The sequence below is a fragment of the Gymnoscopelus microlampas genome (assembly GCF_963454915.1).
Source record: "Gymnoscopelus microlampas genome assembly, chromosome: 12".
In the NCBI taxonomy this organism is placed as follows: Eukaryota; Metazoa; Chordata; class Actinopteri; order Myctophiformes; family Myctophidae; genus Gymnoscopelus; species Gymnoscopelus microlampas.
Window position 1 is genome coordinate 6,547,282 of NC_139949.1, and position 17,184 is coordinate 6,564,465.

General features: G+C 41.6%; 1 protein-coding gene and 1 pseudogene across 2 annotated transcripts in view; both read right to left on the minus strand.

Moving 5' to 3' along the window:
* LOC311057549 (uncharacterized protein) overlaps positions 1 to 17,184 on the minus strand; it is a 432,057-nt gene that overhangs the window by 253,554 nt on the left and 161,319 nt on the right. The gene's annotated exons all lie outside the window — the stretch shown is intronic.
* On the minus strand, positions 5,924 to 7,683 carry LOC311056718 (alpha-soluble NSF attachment protein-like; annotated as a pseudogene). Its single transcript has 3 exons — positions 7,651 to 7,683; positions 6,289 to 7,047; positions 5,924 to 5,930 (listed from the first exon to the last, which is right to left on the minus strand). The product of its transcript is annotated as an alpha-soluble NSF attachment protein-like (transcript).

Consider the following 17,184-nt stretch of genomic DNA (forward strand, 5'->3'; position numbering starts at 1 on the left):
TGGTATAATGATTACTATCACAATAAAGAGCTATTTAACACTGTTACTGAACAAACACTCTATAGTAATGATTACTATCACAATATCGATCTATTTAACACGTGCGCGTGCATGCGTACCGGTGAGACGAATATAAACAACACGTGGATTAATGGCAGGTTTTGGCCAAACATGCTCCTCTGACTTAAACATTGTTGTACTGTGGAAGTGCGGTAGCTTGGATCAAGACGGTCATCGGTATAGACTTGTAACAATTAAGGCTAGAAGTTTGTCAAACTCTTTCTTTCAACCTCTGCAGCATCAATAGGTGAGTTCATCTGCAACAACCAAACACAAAGTGCTGATAGAACGACAAATCAAGCACAAACGTGCTACTGCGAGCGAGCGGCATGTCAGCCTGCATCGCAAAAGCTGTGTGTGTGTGTGTGTGTGTGTGTGTGTGTGTGTGTGTGTGTGTGTGTGTGTGGCATGTGCTAACCCTAACCCTAACCAGGGTTTACAGAGGGGAAATAACAGATATATTCCTATTGTTTACGTAATTCATAGTTACATTGGTAATCAGCAGCAATACCACCTGCAGCTGCTAGGGTTTGATAATGAGTTTCAGCTGGGCAAATGGGATCAGAAGAACAGGAAGTTGTATTATCGTTGCAAACCACTTGGGGCGCTGTTTCTTGTAAAAACTTAAATAAAACGTCAAAAAAGGAGTGGAGGAAGAAAAGAGACTAACCAGACAACCCCTAACCCTCAGACAGACAGTTTGCTTGTAAGCTTCAGAAAGAGAAGAAGAAGAAAATAAAAGAGATAAGAGGACAACTACCAGCCTTAATCCACCAATAACCTTAGTCAAGATTATCCTGCAACTGAAAGGACACAATGAGTGATTTTGAGAATTTTCAGGAGACCAATGCATCTACCAAATCTGTGGTAGAGCAAGTCGTGGACTCTATGGTGGACAATGTTTTTGAGTCTATTCTGGACTTAGTGTCATCATCTCCCACTCAAACCCAGTACATTGACTTGATGGAAAAGGGATTGCTGTTGCCGAAAGTTAACAGCAAGAAAGAGGCCATGGCCTCTGAACTGTTACATTTGGAGGGAGACGGAGAAGGATATGAGGAAAAGAGAGGAGGAGGCTTAGAAATCATTACGGAGGGGGATCATCCAGAGGAAGATCCGGAGGAGTTTGACCCATTCCATGAGGCTACAATCCTTTGGGATCGGAGGCATAAGGATCGGAGGCATGGGGTAGGAGATGGGGAGGACATGATTGAGTCAGGTGGTAGCAGAGGGAGGAGAACATTTGTCTAGGTCCTCTTCAACCATCACATGGAAATCTCTGTCTTCTTATCTCTGTCAGAACCCAGGAGTGCTGTGGCTCCCACAGTCATATGTTTCCAAAATTAGTTGGATCTCCCTTTAAGGACAGGATTACAATTGTTTTCTCATTGTAATAAAAAAAAATAAAACAAGTGTTTTACTTATCTATTCATTGTTCTTGTCATTCTTAGGGGATTTTCTCCCCCCATGTATACATGTTTGGCTGAAACATACTGGATGAACACACACAGACACACACATGAAAATACACAGGTTTACTCATTTGTTTACAACACTTTGGTTTACTGTGAAGAGGCAACGAGTGTTTGGAGTTTTCTGTTTTCTCTCTGTCTGGAAGCAGTATGTTTTCTCTCTGCACTATACTAACTAACCCATATCTGTAATAAGACAAGCAAATACTTATGGCCTATTTATTCTCTGTATAGTTCTATTTGTTGTTCGTACTTTTCATCAGCAGATGGCAGCAACGTCTAGCGTGAGACTGTCTACAGTATCTCTCTGTCTGTTCTCTCTGAATGTGATTTGTCTCTCTCTAAATGTGTCTTCAGGTCAAATTCAGTTCAGGGCAAAATTAGTTCATTTGGATTTGAGGTATTCTGACAGAATACCAGAAGTATTATGACAAACTAGTGTGAGTGTAGGTCAAACGATTTCATTTGGTAAACTCAGTTGAAGCACACCTTGGTAGTGCTGATTGAAGTTGCAGAAGTTGATCCACGTGGCCTTCAAAGTCTGGACTGTAATTTGTGATGTTTTACTGTAGGAAGTTCTGGAAACTCCAAACACTTGCCTGAGTTGAAGCACAACACTTTCAGCACAATTGTACAATGGCTCATACAGTGGTGTAAAGCATTGGTTCTCAAAGTGGGATCCGGGGACCCCCAGGGATCCTTGAGGGGGTACCAGGGGGTCCCCAGCAAAACCTGTTAATATGGCGTCACAATCATTTTAACCACTTTAACCACATTTTATACTATGGCTATTTGAAAATAGCAGATCTACAAGCTCATATCGCTCAACTTTTGTTACTATTTACTTTGCAGATATAAATTACACTATAAAACATACATTAACCAATTTAGCCCTATGTTATACCTAGGCTATTTGAAAATAGCCGATCTACAAGCTCACAATGTTGTGGGCTTGTAGATCTACTATTTTCAAACATTGTAGTACTTTTACTTTTGGTACATTTTGATACCAATAATTTTATACTTATACTGTTGTTGTTGTTGTTGTATATATTTCAACAAACAACTGATCTTAAAATCATATAGCGATAATTGAATAATTGTTATTCTAGTCCTCTGCACTATACTAACTAACCCATATCTGTAATAAGACAAGCAAATACTTATGGCCTATTTATTCTCTGTATAGTTCTATTTGTTGTTCGTACTTTTCATCAGCAGATGGCAGCAACGTCTAGCGTGAGACTGTCTACAGTATCTCTCTGTCTGTTCTCTCTGAATGTGAAGTGTCTCTCTCTAAATGTGTCTTCAGGTCAAATTCAGTTCAGGGCAAAATTAGTTCATTTGGATTTGAGGTATTCTGACAGAATACCAGAAGTATTATGACAAACTAGTGTGAGTGTAGGTCAAACGATTTCATTTGGTAAACTCAGTTGAAGCACACCTTGGTAGTGCTGATTGAAGTTGCAGAAGTTGATCCACGTGGCCTTCAAAGTCTGGACTGTAATTTGTGATGTTTTACTGTAGGAAGTTCTGGAAACTCCAAACACTTGTTGCCTGAGTTGGCACAATATACTAGACAGTATTCTTCAGCTTACACCTGGTTTTATGGGTTCAGTTTCCTCTTTCTATGACATTCTACAGGCTTCTGATGTTGTTTCCAGTGATAAATCTAGGTGCGACTGGGAGAGGGATTTGGATATTACAATTTCGGAAGATCTTTGGGAGTCAATTTTGGGTGAAATTCATTCCAGTTCTATAAATGCCAGACACACCCTGGTTCAGTTCAAAGTTGTGCACAGACTACACTATTCAAAGTCAAGGCTTCATGCCATATATCCCAATACCTCTCCCTTATGTGATAAGTGCCTGTACAAAATTTTTCATAGGCTCTCTGAGCTAGCTAGCTTCAACACCTGGGGAAGATACATTCCTGTTGATTTTACGCACAAAGGCCATGAGCATGCAACGGTCATAGACCAGGGTCTTGATTGAGATCTCCCCTAGTCATCTGAAGCCTGTTTGAGTGAGTTGCTTGGATCCTTCACCAAATCTGAGGCTGCTTTTTTGGTAAGATCGGGTATATTATTGTATCCACCACCTCCAGAGACAAGAGCCAAACCCTTGACCAGGGCTTCAGGGGCATATGGCGACAACAATTTTGTCACGTCAGTGTTAGACTGACGCATCAGCTCATCCAGTGGGCTTCCCTCGCCCCAAACCTTCCTGGTTGCAAGTAAACCACCGCACACTTCATTGTTTACTGTTTCATTGTAAGCAATTGCATGCCTTTTTTTTACTACACATACCAAAGGGAGTGTGTGTGTGTGTGTGTGTGTGTGTGTGTGTGTGTGTGTGTGTGTGTGTGTGTGTGTGTGTGTGTGTGTGTGTGTGTGGGGGGGTGTGGGGGGGTGTGTGTGTGTGGGGGGGTGTGTGTGTGTCTTAACCTTCCCCCATTGATATGTGTGCATTCCGCACTGGGGAAATATGAGGCTCCCTGTGTCTCTTGTGGGCCATAAACTTAACAAAACACTGCTGTGTAGCTGCTAACCAATCAGGTGTGCCTATTTCAATGTTCAAGTACCTCAACTACTCTAGTATGGATTACTTTTTGTACTCATTACTTTGGGTACTTTCTAAGTACCTCTCTGTTTCTGTGATACTTTGAGTACTTTGACTTTAAATATAGCAGCTGCACTGTAACTCTCATAGGTTTTTTGTCTAGGCTGTCTTGAAAATAGGGGTTTTGTATATTTTTTATTTTAACTTATTTTCAACAAACAAACATACACACTCACAGGTCATAAAAGCCATTTTCGAGCATGGCCACACAGAGCATATTGTTTGTTTGATTCAGTCCCTTAGTTTGTATGGCAGTTTAGTTTCCCTGCCAGGTTTTTGTTGGAGACATTTGCTTTAACTCTTTAAATTATTATTCTATTTAATAAAATCATACATTTTTGCATTTATCCCTTGCCTGTTTCCCTTCTTTGTTGTGGTCTGGGAGCCGGATCATAACAGGACACACACACACACACACAGATTCACCCATAAAACAGACAAATGACACCTGGCACCACATGGTTTACATTAAGAGTACATACATGCACGTGACACATGTATGCACGCACAGGCTTACTCCAAGGCCTTAAAGGGACAAATACTGCTATCTTCATCCATGCACGTTTGTCTAATACACACACACTCACTCACACATGTATGCGCCTCTTCCTCACGCACGGACATCTTACCCCCCACACATGTGGACAGTGAGAGCACATACATACACATACATGAACAACCAACATATAAGTACCTCAGACAGGACAATAGCCCCAGAGCCTTACCACGAGAACCTTGCTAGGATGTACTCTTTTTCTTCAATAAACCCTATTTTTATTGTAACCTCATTTTTGCCTGACTGACTCGCTCATTTTCATAGCCACCATCCTCTCCAAGGCCAGACTCAAGATACCACAAAGGTCAAACTGATTGTATTTGACAATGGTACAAAAAGTTATTCTGACAAAGTCATGAACTGAGTTTGACCTATACATTGAAAACACATAACACTTTGTTTTAGTCTGAAGAGAGACAGAAAGAAAACACACAATCTCTCTGTCTTCTCTCAGTCTTGATATCAAATGTCTGTACTTGTGAGAAATAGACACATCAACAAAAGAAACAGGCACAAGTTGAATGATGTTTTCTTTGTTATTTATGTATTAAACTCAAAATGACAACATAAAATAGATACCTTTAAGGACAGGATTACAATTGTTTGCTCATGATAAAAAAATAAAACAAGTGTTTTACTTATCATTGTTCTTGTCATTCTTTAGGTGATTTTCTCCCCCAATGTATACATGTTTGGCTGAAACATACTGGATGAACACACACAGACACACACATAAAATATTACTGTAACTTTAGCAATGACTTGTCCTTTACATTCAGTAAGTGCTAACAAGAAGGGTTGATGTACAGTAAACAAACTCAGATTAACTGAAATGCTTATAAATGTCCCCTCCAAAGCAGTACAGCTCGTGTCCCACTGCCACAGAAGCGTGAAAGGGTCTCTTCAGCACTCCTCTCAGATGCACCGCCAGAGTTGCACAGGAGGAGAGACAGACAGTAGGACAGCTGAGAGGGAGTCAGTGTAGGAGAGACAGACAGACAGACAGACAGACAGACAGTAGGAGGGACAGCAGGAGAGACAAACAGTAGGAGGGCTGAGAGGGAGACAGTGTAGGATAGACATTAATTTGGTCAAAAAGGACCAAATTAAAAAGAAATTAAACAAAAATAAAATTAAAACGATTCAGAACATAGAACTATTGAGTACTGTCTGGTGGATCAGGCAGTTTTCAGGGTTCCTCCAGGTAGTTGAATTACACACTGGGGTGCATTGGACACAAAGGGACACAAAGGGGTGCATTGGACAAGAGATACATTAACAAGGGCAGCATTTCAGAACAGAAAGCTCATTGAAAAACAGTAAGGGAAACAATGGCAGTCACACGTGCAAATTACCAAGCAGGTTTTGACCAGAACAAAGTGACTTGTTTTACAGTGGTCACAGGAGAGCTACAGGCAAGTCAGAAGACATAAAAAATAATCTGGTCATGATAAGTTGAGTTAATAAAAACTCCCTCCCTCTCTCTCTCTCTCTCCCTCTCTCTCTCCCCCTCTCTCTCTCTCTCCCTCTCCCCCCCTCTTGAAGCCCCTGTGGGGGTCAAAGCAGGTCTGTGTCAACAGGTCTGTGTCATTCTGTATGGTTCTCTTAATTTTTAGTAGCATGGCAGAGAGACAATTGTCCAGTTTGGAGATATCGTCAAATTCCTTCACCGAATCGGTATACATGTCAACATTTCGTTCCTCAAAGGCATATAGAAGTTTCTTCAACAGCTTGCATTCTCGAGAACGTGAAAAGGCTGGAAACATTTCTTCATACTTCTGTACCGCAAGTTTTGCATTCAGCATATGTACACAGAAGTGACAGAGCGCTGCTTTGAAGAAGTGATCTTTTGCCATGTAATAAGGCAGTGTACTTTTCATTGCATGGGTTCCAAGATGTTCATACATCTCAATGGCTTTTGGGTACTGCTCCAGCTGAGCTGCATAGGTTGCAACTTTGACTAGGCACTTGTTTGCACTGCGGGTGTAACCTTCTCTCTTGTAATAGTCTGCTGCCTGTTCATAATGACCAATAGCCTTATCAACTTCAACCAGCTTGGTCTCATATATTGCAGCAATGGAGATGTGAATTATGGCTGCGTTGGTGAACCACCCCATGTCAGTGTAGGCTTCAATAGCTTGGGTCAAACAGGTTATCCCCTTTTTTGGATCTGTTTCTTTGAAGACATATGCAGCATCTACAAAGTTAGTTGCTGCAGCATGTTTTCTCTGCATTTGTAGGTGATGAAAGGCAGCTTGCAAAAAGGCATTCCCTTTTTTTTCCTTCTTGTACATATTTGCTGCACTTGCATACGTCACAGGCCTCCTTGTAAATGAGCTGCAGAACATGTTTGAGAGAAGCAACTGTCAAGTTAATACTGTGATGAAAACGGGAGCACAGTGTGTGTGTGTGTGTGTGTGTGTGTGTGTGTGTGTGTGTGTGTGTGTGTGTGTGTGTGTGTGTGTGTGTGTGTGTGTGTGTGTGTGTGTGTGTGTGTGTGTAAGCCCCCACCTCTCAGTCAGGGGTGGAAACCCCATATTTTCATATTTTCATGATTTTTCAAAAATAGCAGATCTACAAGCTCGTAGCGCGGCACTCGGTGCCGTGCTATGAGCTTGTAGAGAATATCAGAATATTGAGGATTTACACAAAAAAAGAGCAAGACAACAATCTAACTACAAGATCTACATGCTGTAAGCTTGTGGATCTGCTATTTTTTTGAAAAATCGTGAAAATGTGTGCAAATATTTTGATTTAACTCTATTCTAAGACCTGGAAAGCATCTGTGTCATGTGTAAATGTTGGCAAAATGTTTCCCAACATTTAAAAAAAAAAGCTCATAGCTTGCAGATCTGCTATTTTTTTTTAAATCGTGAAAATGTGTGCAAATCCATAGTTGCATGGATCCAGCGGAAGCGTATTAATTAGCTGTATGGCCACATCGGGCTTCGATAGCCAAGTTGGCTCTGCCATGGCATTTTCTTTCTGGAGTGAAGATTCTGGACAGAGATCTGATAATGTTTTGCTTTTTCAGAATAATGGAGAATTAGTATTTGATATGCTCAGTCAAGTGTACAGTAACATCTTTAGTTCTGTGGAGCCCAATAATGGATCTCTGGGGGGGGATACGATGAATTATGCTGATCTAGTATTGTCTTCCTCAACAGTGAACAGTATGTGCTCGTACTTGGAAGAGAATAATAGTATCTCAAGCGAAAACGTTGAGTTGGATGTTTCCCAGAGTGAAGACGAGATGTCGGAAGATGACGAGATGTCGGAAGAACCAGCCTTGGCCGAAAACTCGACGAACCACTCTTACCACCTACGCCATAGGGTTGTCCGCTGGTGTTATGAGAGAAATGATGAGCAAGCAGCAGTGCAAAACCCTCCCATACTCGGGGGAAAAATATGCCCAGAGTGTGACAAACATGCAGCCCAGTTCAACGCTGCTGTGGACCAATACGATCGAACATTATTCCGCTATGCCCACGCATTGCAAGAATTTATTTTAGGCTTCAGATCAGTCCTGGAGCGATTCCCTTCGCTGAAGACAGACCACGGTGGCAACAAGCACCTTAAGCACATTGTGGAGGCCGCACTGGGACGTAAAGATTTTGTAAGTGAAATTCTGGCCATATCCACAAGCACACTGGCGAATGTCGCTTGCAGTGCAGAACCCTCATCGGAACAGGACGTGCTCTCTGTGACAGAAGCACTCAAGTGTCATTTTTCAGACTCCGAAGCCTTGAGGCACTTCATAAGGTCATATGAGATTCTGTACTTTCGTTACATGCAGGTGTGGCGAGATCTGAACGCGAAGGTGCGTTGCGATCTCCCCCTGATTGAGTTTTTGACGCTGACAAGTAGCAGACCTGGTGCAGAGGGACCAGAGCCCTGGTCAGAGGCCTTGGCCTACGGGGCCCGAATGGAAGAAAGAATTCAACTGATGGTGCCAAAGACCATATCGGAATCGTGCCTCTTGGACTTAAGTGAGATCAAGGCTCTTCTAACAAAAGTCCCCAGCGGTTGCAACCTTACAAAGCCTGTTAAAGCTGCCAATGTATTGCTACAGGCTATCCGCTCAAGGCTCGATATGCACGCTCCAGAGTGGTACTCAAACAGGCTTCAGATGGACTTATACTTGGAGGTTCGTGCTGACCTAACTCTCATGAATGAGCTTATCTCACTAGGGGAGATCTCAATCAAGACCCTGGTCTATGACCGTTGCATGCTCATGGCCTTTGTGCGTAAAATCAACAGGAATGTATCTTCCCCAGGTGAAGTTCACGCACCCGCAGAGCTACTTACTAATCATGAACCAACATGGGCCCTCTGATGGGAGTTAATGCATTTGGTAAAATAATTTGACCTTTGCCATTCAAACACACAACTCATGTTGTCTACCTTGCCTCTCCCATGGTGGCTAAATCAATTAAAAAGATAATATACAGGAAAGACAACATGAGCCTTCTGATGGGAGTTCATGCACATTTGGTAAAATAATTTGACCTTTACCATTCAAACACACAACTCATGTTGTCTACCTACACACACACACACACACACACACACACACACACACACACACACACACACACACACACACACACACACACACACACACACACACACACACACACACACACACACTCACACACACACACACACACACACACACACACACACACACATGTCGTGAGAAGCATGGAACATTGATGCTGTGATGGACGACTATGGCCTTTTTTATTAGGCCTTAAAAGTAATGAATCACAGAGAAGCCAAAAAAAAAGATAAGTTGTGCTGTGTGAACTTTTACACTTTTTTAGCCTCTTGCTCAAAGAGCCAATTATGAGGCAGTAAAAGTACACACATGATTATCATTTTGATGTACTGGAATTGGAGAAAGAGAAGAATCTAATACTGATCGAAAATGCAAAGTTACAGAGAGAAGTGCTTCTCTTACAGAAATATGTACTGCAGCTTCCTTCAAAAATATGCAGTTATGGCTATGACAGGCTTACTTAACAAACAGTAAAAAGAACAACACGGTGTATCGTTTTGTAACGTTATGATATTTAAAAACATGATATGTAACTTTATATAGTTTTTTTTAACTAATGTTATAGTTTAAAGCACAATTTATAGGCACAATTTATAGGCCTATAGGCCTAAAGTCTTCTCTTCCACTTGAATTGAGTTGTCGCCTGTGTGTGTGTGTGTGTGTGTGTGTGTGTGTGTGTGTGTGTGTGTGTGTGTGTGTGTGTGTGTGTGTGTGTGTGTGTGTGTGTGTGTGTGGGAGTGTGGGACAGGGCCTCTCCGAAGGTGGGTAAATCAATTAAAAAGATAACATACAGGAAAGACAACATGAGCCTTCTGATGGGAGTTCATGCACATTTGGTAAAATAATTTGACCTTTATCATTCAAACACACAACTCATGTTGTCTACCCACACACACACACACACACACACACACACACACACACACACACACACACACACACACACACACACACACACACACACACACACACACACACACACACATGGAACACAGGGAGGTACAGTACGAATACAGATGCTGCTGTTCAGACACACACACACACACACACACACACACACACACACACACACACACACACACACACACACACACACACACACACACACACACACACACACACACACACACACACACACACACACACACACACACACACCCTTTGGTATGTGTTGTTATGAGATTGTGGAGTGCGTGCAGAGAGAGAAGACCGAACCACGACTTCATCGTTTAGCTTTGAGTTTATTAGCAGACATAAAAGGATTCACAGCACAGCCTGGGTAGTAGAAGATAGGTCTGGTCATGACCAGCCCCAAGAAGCCCTGCAAGTCTAATGGTCAAAGTCAGAGACTTTATAACAACCTAAAAGGTCAGTCATTAGATCAACTAACAGGTTGGAAGACTGGCGCTTATTGCACCTCTGGCCCCCCCTTCCTCCTCTGTCCACTACCAGCTTAGGAATGTCCCTATTTAGTGGAGCAGTGTTAGGAAAATTAGATTTCAAGTCTAGAAGTTTAAGGAATGTGTCTGTAGAAAACTGCATAAATGGAGGAATTTAGAAGAGTAAAAAGCTCCTGTTTATATCCTGCTGTTTAAACATATAACTGCTTTAAGTTCAGTCACTGAAGCCACACAGTGGTATATAGACTATTATACTGTGTACTGTATATATACCATATATTTCAATCATTAGTATGACTAAAAGTGTTAAGGTTTAGTTTAACTATGTCATTATAACCTTATTCAAAGAAAGTGTGTTTGCCAAGGAGGAGAGGAGATCATAGTGAGAGAGGCCCTGTCTTTCCCTCTCTCATTCACTCCCTTTTCAGAGGAATGTTTCACTGAAAAGACAGGCACTAGGGATGCCTCAAAAGTAATATTAGGTCATAACAATTGTATATTCTTTGTTGTAATACTCTTATGGTAATATACTAAAAGCTTTAATATGGATATCAAAATGACATAAAATTACACAGCAGAAGTGAGTGTTAGTTCCCAGCCAGGAAATAGAAAATTAAAAATGCCATATACTTTGGCTAAATTATAATGGGTTCATAGACGCTTATCGCAATCAAAAGGAAGGGAGTGTAGGACCATCGAAGGGAGGTGAGGAGTGGAGAGGCCTGTGACGGCGATGGTGTGGAGTCAGCGTGAGAACAGCAGGAAGCCTCGTCCTCTGAAGTCAACATCAAGATCTTTTTGATAATGTTTTTATGATGTAACGCTGGGATAGGGAAAGGATGCTTTAGTGCAGAAATATCGCCCTGTCTGGAGCATCATTACTCTGTGATGAGGGAGAGATTTTTGTATCCAGCGCGCTGTTATTTGATTGGTATTGTATCTTTACTGTTTGTTTGATAATTCATTCTAATAGTTTCATAGGCTCAGAAATAATTGTAAACTTAGTTTAAGGATAATAAATGATTTGATCTTACAAATTGTAAATCTCCTGTCACTTTATTCAAGGGTGTTTAACGTCTCCCCATTTCACAGAACCTCTGAACTTGCACCTTGGTTATCTCTTATGGTGTGAAGGTGCAGATATATCATTTCAATTGGTGACCCCCACGGCCCGTTCTGTTGGGGGGACGGCATCCTTGGCAGGTTGACCGCCTGAACATCATTTCAGCTGTCGGTCGCGACGTTGCTTTCTGGTCGGACAAACTTGCCTCCGGAGGTTTAAGTTATAAGGTTTGCTGAAACCTGCTTCGTCGAATTCAGTGATTGATCACTCTAACCTGAGTTTGTTTGACTGAGATAAGCAATTGTCGTAATCCCAAAGCATTGGAGATAAATTTAGCGATTGTAGGACATTGATGTATAACCAAATTTAGCGGTGTGAATGAATTGTCATTAAGCTGTGTGTTTTAACTGTGCAAAATCGGACTTGGGGAGTTTGAGGGAAGACTGTTATTTATGGGAAGAGACATTTACCAGGTAAACTCAGTTATTTTAACGCACTAGTGCAGCATTTACAGTGATCCAGTATCTTGTTGTCACACAAAGTGCGGTTAAACCGACAACTGCCGACATAAATCAGTTTACAGTATAGCTGCCGAGATAAACTGCCGAAATATAACAGATACCTGCCACGATATTACAGTATTATAACTGCCGACATAAATCAGTTTACAGTATAGCTGCCGAGATAAACTGCCGAAATATAACAGATACCTGCCGCGATATTACAGTATTATAACTGCCGACATAAATCAGTTTACAGTATAGCTGCCGAGATAAACTGCCGAAATATAACAGATATAGTCTTGACATTTATTGTGTGGGTGGATTCCTCACATAGCGCGCCGCGCTATGTGAGTTTGTATTGGGGAAAAGCTGGGTGGTGTGTACTCGCGACAATCAATCAATTGTCGCATCTCTTCTGTCTATCTCTTTCTAGTTCACTGTTAAATCATTGTATAACATACTACAGTTCATTGCGCTAAGAAGTGTGTGCTATTTGTGCATTCTGGCTGCTCCTAGAGACTTTTACAATAAAAATTAGAAAGTTGGGAGGAAAAAGAAAAAAGGAAAGAAGTGTGTAGGACAACAAAAGCAAAAAGTGTGAAGACGTTTTTTTGGAAACCCCTAAATAATTTTCCTACATAGTACGGTTTTGGGCGCTAGGAACTGTGTGTGTTTTATGTATTTTGGCCACTTATAGCGATTTGTAGAATAAACACTAAAACGTGCACGGCCGCTGCTTTCTCTGTGCGGCTGGTTGGCTTGTCATTGAAGATTAACGACATACTGCTTTGATCTGTGGTTTCCACACATTCAGTACTTTTGTTTGTGGTACTTTTAAAACATTTTGAGGCCAAGCCTGTTTGTACTTCTAAAGTTTATGCTCTAGGTTGGCTGTAGTACACCTCTTCATTGTGATAATTATACTTTTTGTTCACTACTGACATATACGCACACGCATGTAGACTCACAGTTAAGCCCCAGTAGTATATCACTTTAATCCTCGCACTGCCATTTGGAGGTTCACAAAAGGGAGAAGAGAGTACAGGATTTGGGTACTGGTGCCGCCCACACACACACAGGCAGAAAACTCCCCAGTAATAAATCACTGCTATAATGTGTTTAACTGAATAGTCTCATGTTTTATCTTATATAGATTGTAACGTGGGGGTTCATAAACATTGGCATTTTCAGTGAGAATCATAAGTGCCACATCCAGCCGTTTTGTTACAGATTACTGCGGAAGACCAGTTGTATAAGAAATACTGTGCCATTCACTAGGGAGTGGTCAAACGCTGTTTGTACAGAAGTAATAGCAGTACCATAGTCCCCTGCTGTGTTAGATTCCTAAAAGAAAAAGGTGACATGGCGGAAATTGCTGAGCTGAAGAAAAGGCTTCTCAGATTACAAATACAACAAGTAGAACAGCAGCTTAGTACGACCAAAAAGAATGCCAAAAAGAATGTGCCTGCTCTTAACGTAGTGCCTACACAGCCTGTGATGCCGGTGGCACCCACACCCACCTCCGGACAGCCGGTACAGTCCACACACATGTTTTCATTTGAGCAAATGCAACAAATGTTGGAAATGCAACAAAATTGGGTACAACAGCGGAATAACACTTATCAGCAGGGGGACTATAGAAGAGGTTATAGGGGTCCCCGTGACATGTCCCAAGTCAGATGTTTTAACTGCAATGGTATGGGGCACTTCGCCCGTGATTGCATACAACCCAGAAGGGAGCAAACACACGGTGGTCAGAGCCAGCAAAATTTTTAGATGAGGCAGAATGGAACAGACCAGTTATAGGGGTGTTAAGGCAGGGGGAGGAAGGTTACAGGGTTAAGCAGGACCAGCATAGAAGGCAGAGAAAAGTGATTAGAAGAGAGTATGACAGAGTAGGAGAGAGGTCAGAGTGCATGCACGCACGGACACACACAACACACAGTTGCTTAAGTGGCAGTACACATACGAAACCATACGCACGACAACAGCATGTCACACACATGAAGCAAAACTTTTTGGGGAATAAATGTTAATAACGTTATAACTGCTAAACTGCCCCACTATAATAACTGCCATTTTTCAAAGTAAATAACCCGAATGCTGAGGATAATTGCGTTCACATCCGAGGGGTCCACGAGGTTTATGGTCTGGACAATTTGCCTTTTCACATGAAGTGACACTGTCTGCAGCTCTTGGACGTGATATTACAGGCGGGAAGGGGTCAGTCTATGCGACCTGGGATATAAACAATGCACATGCGACACGTGCAGGAGAAGGAACTGTATCGACTGGGCATTTGGGGGTGCTCTGGAAAACATAAACTGTTTACATGTGTACATTTGTCTTCTGGCAGGAGGAGGAGTGCTGCCATGTGACCATTTACCGAGCCACTGGAAGATGTCAAACCAGGCTCTCTGGCCCAAGCATGTGAAAGCAAATTTTCCTCTGGCAAGTTGGTAATTAAATTATTGAATGGCCAAAGTAGGGCAGAGTGCACCTTTAGTTGTATGTTTAGAAAAAAACAAGAAAAAACACATTTTTTTTGTTTTTTAAGGGGGAGAGAGACAAGTAGCCTACTGATGTATTATGTTTTTAACATTAAAGTCCACAGAACAGAATGGAAAAACTCTCCTGCAACCACACTGTAGAATATGACCATTAGCAGATACATTGTTGTACAGAGAAAACTCACACTGTACACAACTATACACTGACTGGCACCCTGACCAAAGATTACAAGTGAGGTAGTAGTTAAAAAAGTAAAAGGAAGTGTGCATGTACGCTCAGGGTTTAGTGCACAATGAGTCAGCTAGATGGGAGGTCAAGTGAGTCAGCTAGATGGGAGGTCAAGTGGAGGTTATGAACAGACAGAGTAGTTTAGTTTAGTGTATTTCTATTAAAAGTTCAGAATTAAAAGAGTACTAAATCAACGGAGTATAGTATGGAATAGATTAGACGTGTTTAAATATTTCTTAAATGTTGGAAAGGAGTTTGAAGACTTAAATGGCATCTAGTAAGTTCAATAAGTAAGTGCGGAATGTGAGGTTTAGAAATATGACAAAAAGTGGAATTAAAATCCTATAAAATGGCCTTGTAGGGTAGGAGGGAATATCAGAAGTAATGAAATAAAATGTATAATAAGTATAAGGATTGGGTTGTTTACATTTTTAAATTTGAATATAAAAAGTAGGTTTGAAAACATGTACCTTATTAGCGATAATGAATAGTTAAAAAAAAGAGGTGCAGTGGGCTCATAACTATTTGAGTATGATATCATTCTAAAATATATATATCCTACTATAATTCTAGTAACCTCTGTCTGTCTTTAGTGGTGTCACAACCCGGTTCTCCTCACTGGCTGGACCAATTGCTCTGATTTTGCCCACAGTCATTGACCATTACCATCTGAACTTAACTGTGAAGCTCGTTTTTCAATTTCATCAAATCTCAGCTTCTTATTAGCGTTTATGTGTCAAACAATGTCGCCTCCGGGGTTGCCAGATCATGTGTGCATAACCCCCCCACGGATATGCGTCGACCGGGTATGGTCTAGTATATATAATAATAATAAAAAATAAGAACGAGGAATGTTGTTAACAAGTGGCAGATGGCGCAGCGTATGTTTAGTTGAGAGTGAATACAGGCTAAAAATAATTTAGTCAGATATGATGGAGGTGTAGCAGCCCAAAACAATATTACAATAGTGTCAGTAATTCAAAGGTGGGGGGGAGCATTGCGATTGTATTAACTGTTGTACAGTCATCTGTTAACTTAAGTGACTGATCATTCCCCAGTTGAACTAACCACAGATCGAAAAAGTCACAAACCAGCGATTTTCAGGTCTAAAAGGGGGACGCCCCTGAATAATAAAAATGTGTAGAAAATGTATTACAAAGTTTACGGAACCTAATTGCATTGAGGGCCTCTATTTTTAACAGACACAGGAAACGGACAGGAGACCTACCCAGAAGCCCAGCAATATTCTGTGTTTGATGTATTTGCTTTATGAAATGCTTGATTTATTTACCAGGTCGGCCTACAGGAGGTTTTGTCTGTCTGTCTGTCTGTCTGTCTGTCTGTCTGTCTGTCTGTCTGTCTGTCTGTCTGTCTGTCTATCTTTTTCTTCCCCAGCCAGTCAGCAAAGGGGGACACTGGGGCAGTTTGGGTCTTTTGGGGTTCTGGCTGTTCGCAGTGGCATGGGAGTATGTGTGCTTTAATTACAATTTTTTTTCATTGCAGTACCAACAGACCTTTGACCTGCTTACTGTAAAAGCAGGGGGGAATGTGTACGGTGTTGCTTAACCACTTTTTAATTCCAGATGTGTCTACTAACGTAACCTCTCTATTAGCTCACTCCAAGGCCGTTCTTGACTCATTGACCCCACCACCAGAAGGCTACGACCCCTGGGGTTGGTTCTCCTCATGGGGCTCTTCCTGGATGGTTTGGGTGGCCAGTGGGATACTTCCCATTCGTATCCACTGTTGTGTAAACCACTCACTAGCTAGCATCCCCTCACATGACTCCACTGCCCGACAACTTGCTCTGACTAAGGTATCGACCTATGACTCTGACTTTGATCCAGCCAACCTTAGAGGGTTGCCTAGAGACTTGAGAAGCCTCATACCACATGACGGACAGTACATATACAGACCCATAATGACGTGCATGACATTTATCCTAGCCCAGACACACATGACGACCCATTTGCAACTTGTGACATAACACTGTAAATCTAGGTGGACGAGGTCCTTCTAATTTCCCTTTTTAGATTACACCTTCCAAAGGGAAGGTGTAAAAGGGGGACTGTTAGGAAAATTAGATTTCAAGTCTAGAAGTTTAAGGAATGTGTCTGTAGAAAACTGCATAAATGGAGGAATTTAGAAGAGTAAAAAGCTCCTGTTTATATCCTGCTGTTTAAACATATAACTGCTTTAAGTTCAGTC